The sequence below is a fragment of the Pipistrellus kuhlii genome, unplaced genomic scaffold, assembly GCF_014108245.1.
Source record: "Pipistrellus kuhlii isolate mPipKuh1 unplaced genomic scaffold, mPipKuh1.p scaffold_m20_p_3, whole genome shotgun sequence".
NCBI lineage: Eukaryota > Metazoa > Chordata > Mammalia > Chiroptera > Vespertilionidae > Pipistrellus > Pipistrellus kuhlii.
The window spans coordinates 83,980,442-83,997,693 of record NW_023425529.1 but is presented as its reverse complement, the minus strand read 5'-3'; the positions used below and the strand labels follow the sequence as shown (position 1 = coordinate 83,997,693).

Here is a 17,252-nt window from a genome sequence, read left to right as displayed (position 1 = left end):
TTCCACACTGAGTCCAACAGCTTCTCTACCTCATCATTAATCAATATTTATTGACAGCCCTCGTCATTTCTGGCACTGAAATATGGTACAGCAAGGGCCATTAACTCCTACAATCCATTCCCCAAGCACTAAGAGTAATAATGCCTTATATTGGCACTGTATTTTAAGGTTCACAAAGCATTTTCTCATGTTATCATTTCACTCAACTCTCTTTACAGCCCTGAATTGACGGTTAAAGAAACGGAAAATCAAAGGCTTTCCCAAGGCTACATTTGACGTGGTAGAGTCAGGAATTCAACAACTCCAACTGCAAGGGAGATGCTATTCTCAGCTGCCTCAAGATGTCTCCCTAGGAGAGGTAGAACCTGATCCTCTGGCCACCCTAGAAGCTGGAATGCTTTGTCTTAACCACAAAACAGCAGCACACGGGCCTCAACAACTGGTACTGATGGGACCTACAGTCAGGGCCTTTCTGGGGAAAAGCAGAGAGACCAGAGGAGCCCACAGCCTCCATCAGCAGCAAACCAAGAGCCTTTGTTTGCCTTCAAGATACCATCTGTCCACCAGGCCTGCTAACTCTGGCAGTGTAAACCCCTGAGACGGATTTGATGTTAGGTCTATCCAAATGCACCAAAAGAAAAAGGAAGGAATGAAAAAAAAAAAATCCTCTTAAAGCAGTGGTTCTCAACCTTTCTAATGCCATGACCCTTTAATACAGTTCCTCATTTGTGGTGACCCCCAACCATAAAATTATTTTCGTTGCTACTTCATAACTGTAATTTTGCTACTGTTAATGAATCGTAATGTTCATATATGTGTTTTCCTATGGTCTTAGGAGACCCTGCTAGTGGTGCTCAACCTCTGGGTCATGACCCACAGGTCGAAAACCAGTTCTGTAGAGCCTAATACCATCGGAAAACACAGATATTTACATTATGATTCATAACAGTAGTAAAATTACAGTTATGAAGTAGCAACGAAAATAATTTTATTTGGGGGTCACCACAACATGAGGAACTGTATTAAAGGGTCTCGGCAATAGAAAGGTTGAGAACAACTGGTCTAAAGGATGATGACAGTGTGAGAAGCCAGTAATGGGAACCTAAAAACATTCAGAGTTCCCCTTTCATTCTATGTGCAACCCCATTCTATGATGTGGAACTACCTGACTATTTTAGCCTGAAAGCAATTCAGGAAACCAAATAGTACGATCCATGATTAAACACACCAAGAGGCAAACAACAACAAAGTTATCTCACATATTTAACCAGTTAGTTTGAGATTAGATAAATTCCCTAGTGTGTGACTAGAACAGGGTGCAGGGCAGCTTAGCAACCCCAGGTGCTGGTTTTCTCACTGGTAATTCATTGATTAAAGAAATCCAAGGTTTGGGAACGACAGCGAGGCACAGGGTCAAGGTACTGAAGCAGTGGTAGCGGGCATCCTGAACAGATGGTAAAGGCAGATGTGTGCAGGGGTGAAGAGAGAGGGCACATGCTCTAAATGCTATGATTATTATTGCATATCCTAGCAACACAGTGCTAGCAATGTTGTCTGAGTGCCACACAGAAACCGGGAGAGACAGGCTTGTGAAAATAAAACAAAGATCAAGAGGCTCTGCTCATCTGTGTGACACAGGGTGAAAACAAAGCCAGGACATCGAGTCTAAATGGACACGTCACACAGGAGACCAAAGAATGCATGAGAGGGGGAAAGTGAGGAAGCGAGTTGTAGGAAGTCACTTATCCAGAGAAGTAACTAATGAGGGCAGAGCACCACAGAGAAGCAAGGACTGTAAGGTTAGGCAGGTTGGAGTTAGAACAGAGATGTTACCACTTTTCTAATATTGTGACGTGGGCAAACTGTTGACTGCATTTTAACCTCAGCTCGGTTTGGCTCACCCACATTTTTTGAACACATACTACTGTTGTATATTAATGTGAGTAATAGGAATACAAAGGTAATATGTCCCCTGCTTTCTTACCTCTCAAAATGGGAACATGACCATTTTAATGTGGTTGCTGTGTGATCAAATGAAATACCTTGGCACAAATAAGAATTTAGTATGTTGGTTGTTATTCTAGTGATAATGATGGGTGTCCAAGAATCAATGTCAGGATATTTCTCTTTTTTGTTTTAAATCAGGAAATAATTTAAATAATACTTTCTTATTTCTCTGAAAAATATCAGGACCTTATTTTCACCCACCCCCACCTATCACTAATCTTTGACCTTATTGTTATTCAATATTCAAAGCCTTCTTATTTTCAAATCACCTTAAATCATAAATCTTAGTCTTACTAAAGGAATGGAGAAAGGGAGGGAGGGAGGGAGGGAGGGAAGGAGGGAGGGGGGGGAAACAGGGAGGGAGGGGGGAGGGAGGGAGGAAGAGAGGGAGAGAGGGAGGGAGGGAGAAAAATATCTTTATTAAATGTGTTGCTTGCTGAAAGATTGCTTTAAAGGTAAGTGCTCTGTCTTTGTAGATATGAAAAATGTCTTTTCATCCTAATTCTTGCATGGCAATCTAGCTTTGTATAGAATTCTGGTTTAATATTCACTGAGCACTTTGAACATATTATTTCATTGTCCACTGTCTATTGTGGTTGATGAAGTCTGCTGTTTGTAGACAGATGATGTCTTTTCTCCCTGCTTGCTTTTAAGGTTTTCTCATTTTCTTTAACATTTGGGCAGTTTCCTACACTGAGAGTCTTGCTGTAGCTATATTTTTAATTACCCTACTCAATACTCAGTGTGCTGCCACAATGTGAAAATCAGTATCTTTCTTAAATTTTGGATTATTCTTGGCATTATCTTCTAAAATAATGCTTTTTCACCATTCTCTCTACTATTCCTAGAACTCCATTTTGACATATATTGTAACTTTTCATGCTGTCCTTCAATTCTTTCAATTGCTCTTCCATAGATTCAATATTTTACCTCTCAGTGCTAAATTCTGGGCATTTTCATTGGGTCTTAACTTCAAATCACAGATTTTATCTTCTACTTTCTTACCTAATGTTTCACCCACTCATTATTTATTTATTTCAATGGCTGTGGTTTTCAGTTCGAGAACTATTAGGACCTTTTTTATTTTCAAATTTCCTTTTTCAGAGAGTACTATTCTTTTATTATGCTATTTCTTTTTATCTCTTTTAACTTTTTAAACAAATTATTTTTATAGTCTCCTCAAATCATCCTATTACTTTAGTTTTTAGGGCATTAATAGTCACGCCTGCTGTATCTACTGACTCTTCCCCATGGAGGTTTATTTTGTTATGAGGTTTATAATTTTTGCTGTTTGCACCTCTTCAGCCAGGATTGCTCATTTTATGAAAGTGTTGAGGGCCCTGAACTATACAACTCTGCTTTAGCATTGTTCGTGTTTATTTTTGAGGAGCCTATGCATATTAATTATTCTCCATCTAGGTTTTTTTATTGTGGTTAAAAAAAAATGCCTACATAATAGTTACCATCCTAACCATTTTAAGGGTACAGTACAGTAGTGCCAACTACATGTGCACGGCTGTGCAGCAGACCTCTAGGGCTTTTCATCTTGCAGGACTGAAACACTACACCAAGTAAACAGCCCTCCACAGCCATCCCCAGCCCCTGGCAACCACCACTCCACTTTTTGCTTCTATGGGTTTGACTACTCTAGGTGCCTCATATAAGTGGAACCATGCAGTATTTGACTCTTTGTATCTGGCTTATTTCATTTAGTAAAACGTCCTCAAGGTTTATGCGTGTTGTAATATATGGCCAGATTCCATCTTTTTGAGGCTGGCTAACATTCCATTGTATATGTCTTAGTCATCTTGGGCTGCCGTAACAAAATACAATAGACTCGGTGACTTAAACAAAAGAAATTCTGGAGGCTAGAAGTCCAAGATCAAGGAACCACCCTGATTGGTTTCTGGCCAGAGCTCTCTTCCTGGCTTATAGAAGTCCTCACATCGCTCCACTGTCTTTTCTTACAAGGACACTAATTCCATCAAGAGAGCTCCACCATCATGATCTCATCTAAACGCAATCATCCCCCAAAGGTCCCATCTCCAGATACCATCACTTAGGACTTCAATACATAAATTGGGGAGCGGAGCACAATTTCATTCTTAACAGAATATGCCATATTTTATGTCCAAAATATAGTTTTCAATGTCATCTTTAACTCCTAAAGTTCCTGTGAAAGGTGCATAGCATGAAGTCAAACTCCATACCTGTGAGTGGTACAGACATACAGTGTTTCTCTCTTACATATGGGACAGTAAGCTCCAGGACAGACAGCACACTTCCTTACTGTCTTCCAGACCAATAAGCAGGGCTTTTCTCCTTTCCTTGAATAGGAAACTCTTCAAAGTTCTGGGCTTTGTGCAATGGCTCCATCCCAGCTTCCCCAAATCCTACGAGGCCATAATTCTCATTCATCATGGACTTAGCTATTTTGAACCTGTTTTCTCTGTTGTGCAGTTAAAAGTACACATTATCTATGGCACAGGACTGTTTTGAGACTTAAATTACACAATTCAAATGAAGTTCCTGATATAAGAAATAGCCCACACTAGAGACTCAATAAATCATGGCTATTTTTATTTCTAAACCCCAACTAAACGCACCCCAGTCAAAACCGCATTCCTTCCTCTTAAGTAATAACAATTTAAAAAATGATAATATATATCATTATGTACCTAAGACTACCCATACATAAATATCTCCTCTTTCTCTTGAAAAAGGCAGAAGAAAAGTGAAATAAAAGAGATATCTACAATTAATTTCAAAGCCTTAACACCCAAAATCACTTTTACATATGATATATCCCCAATACGAAACACTTGCCTAGAAGATTAAACAAAATCTAAATTTGTTCACATTTAAACAAAATGTGCAAAACTCTCAGCAATCTAACACACACACACACACACACACACAGCTATTAGTTGTACCTAAATTAAATTTCCCAATTGATTATAAAAGATTCACATTTTAAATCTAAGTCCATTCACCCTTTGAGTGGTTGGCATATTAGTGTTTTATTGAACACCCATCAGCCTCGGTGCTAAAACATTAAACTTCACATGGGCAAATGTTTGCCAATCCCTTTTATAAGTTATCAGTTAGAAATGTATTCTTCTATTTTACATAGCATTTACTCAAGTGAAATAAAAATATATGTCTATGTAAGGACCTTTATGTCCATGTAAGAAAATATATAGTAGCCTGATATATACAGCCTCAAACTGGAGGCTATTAGGAATCAGGATCCATATTTTGATTCTCCTTTCAGTGAAAATTACATACTGTAGCACACAAATGTGTCCTTCAGACACAGCAGCTGCATGTGCCAAGAACCGGTTTCCTGGGTCTTTCTAATAGATATCCCACTTAAGAAGTCCTATTATATAAAGCAGGGGTTCACTTTAATTGAATCATCTTATAAAAATCAGCAATGATCCCAATATCAGTGTATTTAACCCCAGAATAAATGTGAATCAAACTTGGAAGAAAGGCCGGAGGCAAATAACTTTATGACTGCAAAATATATGATGTTAGAGCTCTAATCTCTGTTGCCCATTCCTACCTCTTAGAGAAATGTTTTGTTTATTGAATTAAAAATATACTGGAAGGTTTGCCTGGCCAGTATGGCTCAGTAGTTGTATCCACCTATGAACCAGGAGGTTACAGTTCGATTTCCAGTTGGGGCACATGCCCAGGTTGCAGGCCTGGTTCCCAGTATAGGGCATGCAGGAGACAAACAATTGATGACTCTCTGATCATTAATGTTTCTGTCTCTCTCTCTCTACCCCTTCCTCTCTGAAATCAATTATATATATATATATATATATATATATATATATATATATATACACACACACACACACACACACACACACACACACAGTGAAAGGTTTAAAGGCATATCCATGTTGTTGAGTAAATCCTCATTATTGAGTGGTATTCCATTCTATGGATGCTCTACAATGTTTCCCCACTCACAATAGAATAACATTTGGGTGATTTCCAGTTTGAGGCTTTTAGAAATCAAGCGACTATATATTTTCTTATAAGTCCTTATGTGGACATATATTTTTATTTCTCTTGGGTAAATGCTATGTAAAATAGAAGAATACATTTCTAGCTGACCCCTTAAAAGAGGGATTGGCAAACTTTTGCCCATGTGCCAAATCTAGCCTGCCACTCACTCATATCAGTTATATACTACATGACTTCACTTATTGTTCATTCATTCTGGAAAAGGCAAAATGTAAAGAAGCAAAATCAGATCAGTGATTGCCAAAGACCTTGGTTGGAGAGAGTATTGAATAAATGAGGTATGAGGAATCTTTATAAATTATTTATAGCCTGACTATTGTGTACAGAACTGTATACATAAAAGGTGAACCTCACCATATGTAAAATATGCACCAATAAACCTGATGTAAAATAAATAAATATATATATATAGTGGAAGGGAGGAAAGCAGGTAGGAAGAAGGTGGGAGGGAACAGTAGAAGAAGGGAGAAGAGGAGAGAGGAGGGGAAGAAACAGGAAAAGAAATGTGTTTTATCCCCATGAGCTCCTGCATGGATGTATACATACTCCTTTATTTACTGTATCCTCTTGGAATACATTCAAAGCAAGAACATCAAGTATGAGTAATATCCAAAGTGAAAACAACCCCTCTTGACATTGCTCTGCAAATGTCTGCCCTAAATGAAACCGTGAATCAGAAAGTTACATCTGCGGGTAGGTTGGGGAGAGAAAATAGAGTCCCACGACATGTGTTAGGAAAAAAATAAAACTAAGGCAAGCCTGTGTGATGATGTTTTTCAAGTCAAGATAGGCAGACTCAGGCTAGTCTTGTTTTACTGCAGTGCAGATAGCGACAATTCCACACTGATAAAGAAAGACTCTAAAATAGGCCCTGTGCATCAGGCTGCCCTGTATCCCTGGGAAAGAGCCATTGTGTCAACTAGATGTCAATCCAAGTATTTTCTTACTGATCCACCTCCCTGACTTTTATCTCTCGAGCATGTAGATAAACACATATGACAATCCCTAGAGATTATTTCTAAATATACCAATCCCTGTTTATACCAAAACAATTCCCTGCCAAGCACAAGCTCTGGCACAACCACCCCCAGGAGAAACCTGAAGCAGAGTGCAAACCATGACTCTGGGACCCTGGTTCTCGCTGGTCTAAATCTGAGATTGGGACCAGGCCATCATGCTGACACCACCTCCATGATGACACACATTCCTAACCCAAACTTTCCACCTGCCAGAGGAGGACTGAGAAGATCCACAGGCTTGTTCTACCAGCATGGGGACTGCTATTTAAACTATCAAGAAAAATCTCAAATATCCAACAGCAAACTATCCAAATTAGAAAGGAAACAATAGAATCATGGCAGGGTTTTTTTAAAGCAATGGCTCAGAAAGCAAGCTAAATTCAAATTCCAGCTCTACCATTTATTAGCTCTGTGGTCTTAGACAAGTTCCCTAAGCTCAGTTTTCTTTCCTGGATTAATAGCAGTTCCTACCTTATGAATTGGAGGTGAGGATTAAATGAGACAGTTATGTAATATACTTAGTAAAGTACCCACTGAAAGCAATAAGTGAGGGCAGAGAGTCTGCTTGCACCCATTGAGCACAAACACTCTAGGAGGAAGGGCCTGACATACAATAGCTTATTATTCTTCAGAAAAGCTCCTTACCATGCCTTGCAATCATCAAAGTGCCCAATTGTGAAAAGAAACAAATCCAAATGGAGGTCTGTGCTAGGAAGGGCTGGGGTGAGAAGATGTTAGCTGTCAAGACACTAAACTGTTTATAACCAAAGGAATGCATTAGGTACTGATGCTCAGAGAGCTGATTTATGTTAACTAAATGGCCCCACATCCCTTGGATGTCTCCACTTGAGCTCTCTCTACAGCCAGGCCATTTAAATGCACGCAGATCTGGGTCTCCACTTGGGTGTTGGCAGGTTGAAAGGCACTTCCAAAGCTAACAAGCTCTAGAAAACCAAATATGGCCAAGACCACTCTAGGTGAACCTCAGGGAGCCCCACCCCACAGCGAGTGCCAGAAGATGGTGAGGGGTGACTCAGGCAGTATCATCTGACAACTTCAGGGTACGAATGACTATGGGCTATTTTCATATCCAAACAAAATTTTCCATCCTATAAATCCCAAAGTATTTTATCGAAGTGGTGGGGTCTAATTTATCACCCTACTGCTAAAAAGGCAACCTCTTAAGCAAAGATGCTATTTTGAGTCACTTTCCAAAATGGTCTCCTGCCATAAGAGAGGATATCAACAATAATTAAATTTCCTAGAGACCCCAGAGGAATCACAGAAAGTTCATGGTAAAAAGGAGGAAGGCCAGGGATCAGACCCAATCCTTCACCTACACATAACAACCTTTGGCAAGTCAAATCATCTTGAGCATCAGTGTCCCCATTCATGCACTGAAAACAAATTTCTCACAGGGATCAAGTGATAATAACATGAAATAATAAGAGTGAAATGTATTTTTAAATATTTAGAAAGACAGTGTGTACTATCTAGTGACTCCTTCAGGGAGGTTAGACCAGAAATTTAGAAGCTCTTGGATCTAACTCAACTTTAAAAATATGTCTATGATGTACCAACCTAGCAGAATAAAAAGTGAAAAACAGAATTTATAAGAAAGTTAAGTTTTTTTCTTTTTGTTGTTTCTACATTACACATTACCAAATACACATACCAACTGATTTTTCCCCACTAAATTAGTTGTTTGTTTACATACTGATTGAATCAGCTGGTTGAATAAAGGACAACCTAAGCATCTGTCCATCTCTACAAGAAATGGCCATCCAGCCAACATGGCTCAGTGGTTGAGTGTTAACCTATGAACCTGGAGGTCAAGGTTTGATTCCCAGTCAGGGTGCATACCTGAGCTGTGGACTCGACCCCAGTGTGGGGTGTGCAGGAGGCAGCTGATCAATGATTCTCTCTCATCATTGATGTCTCTATCTCTCTCTCCCTCTCCCTTCCTCTCTGAAATCAATAAAAAAATAAAAATAAATGGTCAAAGTAGTAGGTGTGCTTTACATTCCTTACCGCCATCCTAGTCAATGGAAGACATCACTAATCAACCACTGCACTCTTTCCCCTGAGCTTAAGCAATACTTCAGAATCCTTTCAACATGAGACACTCCATTATCAGTCCTAAATCAGCACAGGACCTGAAACTTATTGATCATCTTAGATGTGTGGACCCTGAGAAAAAAAGATACCTATCAAGAAGGATTCCAGGTAGTTAACTGGGCTCAAATTTAAAAACAGAGTCCAGCAACCATTTCTAAACATGGAGCTCTAACACAAACCACACTTCAGGGAGAAGCCAGCACTGAACTACCTGCCTCCCACACAGAACTGCCTGCCACTGCTCTGTATTCCTGCCATCTGAGCAAGCCTAACAAAGGAGTTCCTGAAATTATATTCCAACCAATAGGACTGAGGTGTTCCCCGTCAAATCAGAGCTGCCTAGCTATATTTTCCATCAGCATCTTCATCAACCAATCAGAAAGCTCCATTCTGACATCAGGACAGTGCCTTTTGGACCAATCAAACTGCAAGGATTTGGACTCCTCATTTCATAATTACCAATCAATCAAGGTCCAAGGCGGGGCTTCTGTCTATATAAGTCAGTTCACCTCTTGCTTAGGGAGTACACTTTCCCTTTCTACCAAAGATTGAAGATTGTACTTTCCTGGCTGGACTAGAGCAGGGCCATCTCACAACAGTGCTTTTTCACAGCCATGCTGCTTCATAATTGAGCTGTAACACAATTGAGCTGTTCCTAGCTGTGCTGTTCTCATGGTAGTGTTATATCATAATTGTGCTACTAATAAAGTTTCTTTCTTCTCCACACCCCAAATTGGGGATTCCTGTTGGCACTGAATTGGTGCCAATGACCATCAGTTAACAGATGTATCTTTCACCTGATTTAATTTGAAACCACAAGGTTAGAAAAATCATCCATAGAATGTTTTTAGCCTTACTAATTTCTCCTAAACTTATTTGCTGATGACTGGAATTCCTGGAGAAAAGACCAAGTCTTTCATTTCACAATTAGACAAAAACTTGAAAATGCAAATACTTCAGAGAAGAAATAAAATTAATTTAAATAAAAATGTAAATAGTTGATTCTAGCCTCCCTTTAAGCAGGGTCCAGGTGACCCTACTCCTCCTGGAGAAACCATTGTCCTCCCACCCACTCAATGAAGTTGGCCTCCAGGGACATAGAGCCCACCCAAGGTATGTCCATGACTGCCAGGATGAGCAGGGACTGTGCTGTGCTACATAGTATCCCTCAAACAACAGAGGCACTGGATGCAGGGAATAGCAGGCAGCCAAACTGGTCCTTGATCCCTCCCTCCAGCACCCCACCCAGCCTACATAAGAAGAGGACTAGAAACACAGGCATCCTGGGGGTAGTAAGGGATGGGCTGAGGCGTGTGCTTACCCCAACCCCCTCCCAAATCAAGTGAAGTGGGCATCAAGGGGGGCATCTCTGGAGACTGTGATGGGATAAAGAGAAACCAGCCTCTCATTGTCCCCCTACCCCCACCCAGTGCCCACCCTGGAGTACCAGAGCAGAGCACTATTCTTGGGAAAGCACTGACCATGCTATTTAGAATCTGGAGGATGCACACAACCGAGATTGGAAAATTCTCCAGATTTGGATCAGCTGTGCTGACAGGACAAGGAATAGGGGCAACAATAGAAGACAGCCTGCAACTCCAACTTTTAACTAAACTCAGCAGCCTCTACTGGGCTGAGCTGATGATATGCGAGATCGCTGGATTCAAGCTACTATGAAAGTATTCCACCCAAGAGGGCTGCCCCAGCAGAAAGAGGCTATGCAATTCACAAGAAGGTTTGCAGAGACCACATCACCACATCATGGAACTATGAGATATAAAGGACCCCAAGGGGACCTTAAAAGAGCCCACAAAGATGTTCAAAGAAAGAGCCAGTGTTGGGATGGCTAAACCATAGTAGAGAATGACAGCCAGCCAATGTCAGGCAAAGCAGCACCAAGGAGGAAAGCTTTAGCCCCATTTCCTTTAAGCTTCTCTCCTCTTTCCTAATCCTAGAAGGCCAGAAGTAGGGAAGGAATGGAAGAACTAGAAGAAAGAAAAAAAGTAGGTCATGACCTTCTACCCCCAGATAAATCTGAAAGCCATGGTTAAGACTTAAAGTAGCCTATGAACTTCTAATATTTGTAAAATGACTCTTAATTATTGAAATGAGACTTTTCTAAAAACTGAATGTGAGTGGAAAGCTAATATAGGCCTGAGTTTATGTGAACAAGAAAAAGAAAACCCAACAGAGCAGGTCTGAAGGCTGCAATCCTAGAAAAATAAAAATGTTCCCTGTTTATATGAGTCAGCCCAACTATATACACGTTCCACTTGTCTCTGTCTGAGATTCTGGGTTTGAAAATTCTTTCTCATGAAATATTAAAGCACAGCTATACTGTGGACACTCCAAGTCAAGAAGCTAATATTAAAAATTGTTTATAGACCAATGAAGCCACTAAAATTGCCCATGGGGGGACAAATGCAACACCTCTAAAATTCAGAATGCTTAGAACCTAGTCGGACAGAGACTAGAGAGAGACTGCAAACTCCAAGCTGGTTATTACCACAGCTGGGACACATCAACACGAGGGAGAATGCCATCTTAATTTGATCCAGCATATGTGAACATCTTTATTATTTGGGGGGGAGGGTGTTATTATCATGATTTATTACAGGAAAAGGATATAGATTCAAATCAGCTAAGGGAAGAAGCATGTGAAGGGTCTAGCTTTACCTGTGTAGCTAGGACAGGATGAATATCTTTAACTTCATCATTCCTAATGTGAAATACACCCCAACTGCAATTTGCTTGTTGTTTCCAATCCAGTGGGTATCTTGACCTATATGGCTTGGGAGATAAGTGACTTTCTCAAAAACCATTTTATTGGAAGTGGTTGCAATCTGGATTCAGCCTGGTTCCATTCTCTAATGGGGGAGAGGCTGGGAGTTCACCCATTAAGCTGTCATGGGTGTGGTCTTGAGGAGCAATGAAACTCTAGTGTCCCTGTGTGGAGTGGAGTGAATGTTGCTGATGTCTCCCCAAAGGATCTGCACCCTGATTTAGGCAGTGATGCAGATAAGGAGCAGTGGAAAGAAGTTCACAAACAGGTGGTTGAACTGCCTGTGAGGTGATCAAACTGAAAGGCTACACACCCTGGGCCACTGTGGCAGATTTGGCAGGAAGTATGATAGAGAATCTTAAGCAGGAGCATCCAATCCCACCATGATCAAGGGTCTCCACGGAATAAACGAAGACGTCCTCCTCAGTGCTCCTTCCTCTTGGGACAGAGTGGAACCTCTGATGCTGTGAAGGTGACTCTGACACCTGAGGACGAGCCCGTTTGAAGAAGAGAGCGGATAACTTTGGGGGATCCAGAAAGAGCTCTAGTTTTCAAGTCTTCTAACGTCCTACGACTTCACTGTCGAGGCTACAGCAGGATTTTAATTGGAGAATGTGCATATTGTCCCTTTTATTTGATCTGTGACTAAAAACACCAGTTTCTGAAAGGTAGAAATAGTAATGGCTCATAAAACCCTGCATCTGTGTCCTGATGCTGGACCATCCTTATCTTGTGTGAAATAGTTCCACATCTTGTGTGAAATAGTTCCACCTCCTCAACGGCACCACTGCCAATGCTGCATACACTACCTTTGCCCTTCAAACTAGATGTGTGTCCATGGAGTTATATAACTTGTGGTTCCTTTACCAAACATGCCTAGTCCAACTTTCTTCCTCCAATCAATCACATCCTGGAACCCAATGTACAAATTTAATATTGCATGTCATGTGCATAACTGTTTTAAGGATCTGATTTTGTGTACTGTATTATCACACTCCTGTACATTGTCATGTAATGTAAAAAAGAAAAGTCCACATATAAACAAATAAATAATGCAGCCAATTATTCAAGTATCACACCAACTAGAACCAAGTAAACCTTTAAAAAACAGAAGGAAGGAAAGTATGAAAGCTGCAATAAAGCTTCCTCACAAAGATTTCCTTGGGAGCAGGTGTGTCTTCTTAGTCACATGTACTATCTATTAAGATAAAGCACACCAATTCAAATCCCCTCTCAATAGTTCCACACACAGGACAACCCTGTGCCTCTGAACCCCAAAGCCCTTTTTCTCTGATACTGTGTGTGAAGTCATGCAGCAGAGTTGTTTTACACGCTTCCTGTCCCACTCCAAAGACATCTTTCTCAGAGAAAACTTAGCTCAGAAATACTCTTTAAGCATTTAAGCCTCTACTACAATTTACCCATGTAACTGACAATACATAAAGGACCAGACACACAAAGTCTTCTGCTGCTATATTTCAATCAACCCCTTTGCAATGTTCAAGAAATAGTCATTTATAAATGGGGTTGGGAGAATAAACAGATTCTTAATTGGGGGACTGAGGGCAGCAGATCCCCAGGCATGCTGAAGTTAAAAGTCCATCAAAATGCCAAAGCAAAAGGTAGAAGCCATTCTAGGCACAGGTCTCCTTGTGCTCAAATATGCCTGCTCCTGTGACACATGCTATCTTTCAGGGTTTCAAGTCGCACTGCTCCCCCTCCTCTCTACTGCTTCCCTCTCTCACACGCACATGCACTGGCCCACAGTGGTAGAGGAATCTTTCCCTAAAAGCCTTGGGTTTTGAATTACATTCATTTCCTTCTGAGCCTGAAAAACACAAGCTAGATGGCATTTACTGCCATTTTATCCTCTCTCTGTCAAACAGACCACGAACTAAATGGAACCATGTAGGAGGCACTGGCTTGTGCCTGTCCATGGGCCAGTGTACCTGATGGGACTACACACTGTGACACCCGTGGGTGTCTTGAATTGAGTCATGCCCATTTTTCAGGGACACCAGGCCCATTCCACTGCTTCACCAAACCCAACAACATTTTTCTTCCAGTCATTTTCTTCCTGGGGATTTTCTTTTCTCCTTTTCCATTCTATCAAAGTCAAATGTTGAAGAAATGCCTAAGACCAGATGTCTGGAAGTGACAGCAGGTGGCACTGAGAAAACTTATCCATGGGAACCAAATCCATTCCACAACAGATACACTTGGAGGGAAACAGTGCATTCTGACAAGTCTCACTGCAGTAAGAAAAAGGGAAAAACTCACAGCTTTCTGCCCAGATCCCACAAGACATTGAGCTGGAGTTAACGCTGCCCTTGAGTATCTCCAGATAAGGCCAGATGCTGCAGGTAGGTTTTCCAGATGAGGCCAGACAGGGTGAAATGGTGGCCACAGGGTTGGCTATGATGATCCCCAGAGACTGACACAACACACTGTTCCTGGGCAGGCAACTGGTACTATTTTCCTACCACCCTGCATCAACTCTCCTAACGCTTCCAACATCTTACCACCCAGGATCACCATCTTCTTCCTGTACTCATGCACCCCCAAAAAAGTCCACCCACACCTTTGTATACCGTATCCATTCAGATCTGAAGGAGCCAACCACTATTCTGATGAATAATCTGTAAACAGAGGCAGGCTAGAGCAGTCAGATTTCAAACTCCTACTAAAATTCTGAGTGCTGGGACCTTCATTCCCACCAGCCACCCCAAGTCTCCATATCAACTCTAGCTTCACTTGTCTCCTTATATTGTAGAACTGGAGCTCTTTGCCCCCTTGACCTAGTTTGTACCTATGTCACTTTGCCAAACTCAATTCTGGGGAGCCATTCTCTAGGAATGCTGACCATTGCTGGCTCCTAACTCATGCCTCCTGACCTCAGCTGGGTTCTCTCTCAGACTTAGGAACCATTAGTGATTTCTTCGGGATGACCCTGGCAATTTTCTACTGACTGTTACTTCTTCTTGTCTTTTCAAACTCGAACTCCACTCCAAGATGCCCTCCTCTCTCTCTCAGGATCCAGCTCTCCCTGTCTGAGGCCACGAATATCTCCTTTTAAAGCTTTACCTGCCAAATACCATTCTATACTCTCTCATCCTCTTTCTGAAGATAGAATTCCACTTCTCTAGTTGTCTGTGACCTCACTACCTACTGCCTTCTTCTAGATCTGCCTATCAATATCCTCCTCCAATTTGCCTTTCCAGTCTTTCCTGTGCCAACAAATCCATTCCCTCTTTCTTTCATTCACAGTCAAAACTCTTGAAAGAATGGTCCACATGAACCCTGCCCCATTTCATGCCTACCACACCTCAGCACTGCACAGTCTGCCTGCACAACAATCATTCTAACCCACCTTCAGAGTCTACTGATTATTCCCAAATCATCCAATGTAGAGGGGTTTTCTCACTTCCCACCTTTCCTATCCACTACTCTATTCAACAATGACAGCAGTGGCCTCTCCCTGCCCTCTGGCCCCGCAGCAGCAAGGTTCTCCCACTTTCCTGACCACTCCTGCTCTATCTCCTCTATTTTATCCTCTTCCTGTACTTAAGTGCTCTGTCTTCAGCTTCTTCACCATTTCCTTTCATCCATTTCCACAGCTTCAAATATCACCTTTAAAAAAACAACTCTAATTCTGCATGTATACTTGGTATCTTCTATTTGTCCTCCAAATCCACTACCCCCCTCCCTCCCCCTATCCAGCTAGATAACAGCAAAGGATTCTCTTACTCTCTTGCTTTTATTAAGAAAAATCCCTTCTTCCCTCTCTTGGCTGGACTGTGGCAAAGCCTTAGAACTGTCCCTCTACCTTCGGTCTCTGCACCCCCCCTCACCTCATCCTCTGCCCTGCTGCTTGACCACTCTCTGACCATACCAGTCCTTCTCTCACTTTAAATGGCCCTCCACTGCCTGCCAAATGGGATGCAAACTCCTCAGCCCAATTCGAAGCCTCTCTACATTATCCCTTTCCTGCCATTCCAACCTTCTCTCCCATTTCTCCAGCACATATAACCTGTGCTTTAATGAAACTCACTACTCCTTTAAAATCTAATGCACATGCCTATCAACACATTATTGACTATACTTCATGTTGGGAATGTCCATCCTTCCACACTGCCTTATTTCTGTCCATACTTTCAAGGTTCAGCTATGTTACCACCTTTCTCCATTTATTCCATGTGACTATACCACCCTCCCTTAAGCCTGTGAGCCTCTCTTCTTTACCGCCTGTAACATCAGCATGCTCTAACTTTTATTACAGTGTGGGAATCTAGGTGTCTGTGTACGTGAGTGTATATCTTACCTCCTATTAGATTATACACTTCCCAAAGGAAGGAATAATTGAGGTGTTGCAACCTTGAGTCCAGGTCTCCTGTGGGCAAACTGCCTTACTTAGAGCAGATGCTCAGTAACTTTCTGTGGATGACTAACGATCCCAATTCTGGGAGGGAAACAAACAATTTAGTATTATTTCACCACAACTGGCAGGAGATGCCCCATTTTCAGAGACATTTCACAGTCAATTTATCCTGGGAAAAGACGTCTTATCTCCTGGTCTTTCAGACAGCTAGGCAGAGGTCAAATTTTTTGCCTTTCAAATAACTGAAAAACAGAGCTGCAAGATCCTACCTACTGTAGTCCAAATATGAAACCTGAGTCACTGCAATCCCATAGGATGTGGGGTCAGACCCCAGGAAGTCTTGGGCAGCCAGACAGCGACAGAGGTTTTGACCTGAGAGAAACACTAGGCAATGTTTCAGCTCCACAGTGGCCAACACACCGCTGTGAGCAGGACCAGGGAGGCGGTGTGAAGGCAGAGCCAACAAAGGCGGAATTTACCAATAGCTGGATTAGATTAAGCGTATTGGCCTTTAAAGTGCCTTACCTGCATTTCTTTCTTAGCATACTGCACTGTATTAAAGAACACACACACACACACACACACACACACACACACCAGGTGAATTCGCCCATCGGGGAGCTGGGTATGGGTGAAAAGATGCACAGGCTCATACAGGGTCAGCATTTACGAGGCTTTGAAATCTGTACGTAAGTCAGGACACGGCACCCTAAACAGTTGATAGAGTCTACAAAAAACAGTTGATAGAGGCTACAAAAAGAAGTTGAACCAGAATCAAGAGATGGGGATTCTAGCCTATTCTGTCACCAAAGGCTGTTCAACTTTAATGCAGTGCCTCTAAGGAATAAATGGAATAGCATATGTGAGGCCACCAAGGCTACACATACAATGAAGTCTAACATACAAT

General features: G+C 41.6%; 1 protein-coding gene and 1 pseudogene across 33 annotated transcripts in view; one reads left to right on the top strand and one right to left on the bottom strand.

The window, feature by feature from the left end:
• Positions 1–17,252, bottom strand: part of CACNA1C (calcium voltage-gated channel subunit alpha1 C) — a 562,813-nt gene that overhangs the window by 531,816 nt on the left and 13,745 nt on the right. The gene's annotated exons all lie outside the window — the stretch shown is intronic.
• LOC118728470 lies at positions 11,162–12,515 on the top strand (annotated as a pseudogene).